This window comes from Lathyrus oleraceus, unplaced genomic scaffold (genome assembly GCF_024323335.1).
Source record: "Lathyrus oleraceus cultivar Zhongwan6 unplaced genomic scaffold, CAAS_Psat_ZW6_1.0 chrUn0194, whole genome shotgun sequence".
NCBI classification, from domain to species: domain Eukaryota; kingdom Viridiplantae; phylum Streptophyta; class Magnoliopsida; order Fabales; family Fabaceae; genus Lathyrus; species Lathyrus oleraceus.
Genome location: NW_026112585.1, coordinates 61,201 through 62,315, shown reverse-complemented (window position 1 = coordinate 62,315; position 1,115 = coordinate 61,201). Strand labels below are relative to the sequence as shown.

The following is a 1,115-nucleotide window of genomic DNA, read 5'->3' as shown; positions in this document are numbered from 1 at the left end:
ACATGTCAGTTTTCGTTTGAGGTTTTTCCACCATTGTTCGTTCGGTTCCCCACTGATAGTGGTTTTGGGCCATGCTTTCGATAAGCTGGTAAGCATCAGCATAAGGTTTGTTCATTAGTGCACCACCTGCAGCGGCGTCTATTGTTAACCTTGTGTTGTACAAGAGACCATTATAAAATGTGTGAATTACTAACCAGTCTTCCAAACCATGGTGTGGGCAAAGTCTCATCATGTCTTTGTATCTTTCCCATGCTTCGAAAAGAGACTCGTTGTCTTTCTGTTTAAATCCATTTATCTGAGCTCTTAACATAGCTGTTTTACTTGGCGGAAATTATCGGGCAAGAAAAACTTTCTTCAACTCGTTCCATGTGGTGACAGAGTTTGAAGGGAGAGACTGAAGCCATCTTCTAGCGTTATCTCTTAATGAGAAAGGAAAAAGACGAAGTCGAATTGCCTCTGAAGTGACACCATTAGCTTTAACAGTATCAGCGTATTGGACAAATACGGATAAATGAAGGTTAGGATCCTCGGTAGGATTCCCAGAGAATTGGTTCTGTTGCACAGCCTGCAACAGCGAAGGTTTAAGTTCGAAGTTGTTTGCTTCGATTGCGGGTGGAGCAATACTTGAATGCGGCTCATCTTGCGATGGAGCGGCGTAATCTCTAAGAGCACGAGCTGGTTCTGCCATCTCGGTTATCGAAGGAAAAATGTTTTTGAAATCAGGAAGTTCTAAAGGAGGGAGATTGTTTGCAGCACGATATTCCCGAATTCGTCGTAGGACTCGGAGATATAGTTCGATATCGTTGATTCGTAAATAGAGCGGTTCGCCTTGAGAGCGAGTGCGTGGCATACAAATCAACGAAAGAAAGAATAGAAGAAAAAGAAACCTTAGTCTCTACAGCGTAACGAAAGAGCTACGATATCGATTAAATAAAAGTCCCCGGCAACGGCGCCAAAAACTTGATTGCGACTTTATGAGTCGAATTTGGGGTACAAACTGCAAGTGCACAGTTCTATCGCGTAGTTTTAAAAGATATCGATCCCACAGGGACTTATGAATCGATATACCGTTATCTAAGGTTACTTCGTAAAGCTAAGGTGAACAATGTTTGATT

The 1,115-nt window shown here is 42.3% G+C and overlaps 1 pseudogene; it reads left to right on the top strand.

Moving 5' to 3' along the window:
- Positions 1-203: 203 nt before the first annotated feature.
- LOC127112634 (uncharacterized) lies at positions 204-303 on the top strand (annotated as a pseudogene).
- Positions 304-1,115: the final 812 nt, after the last annotated feature.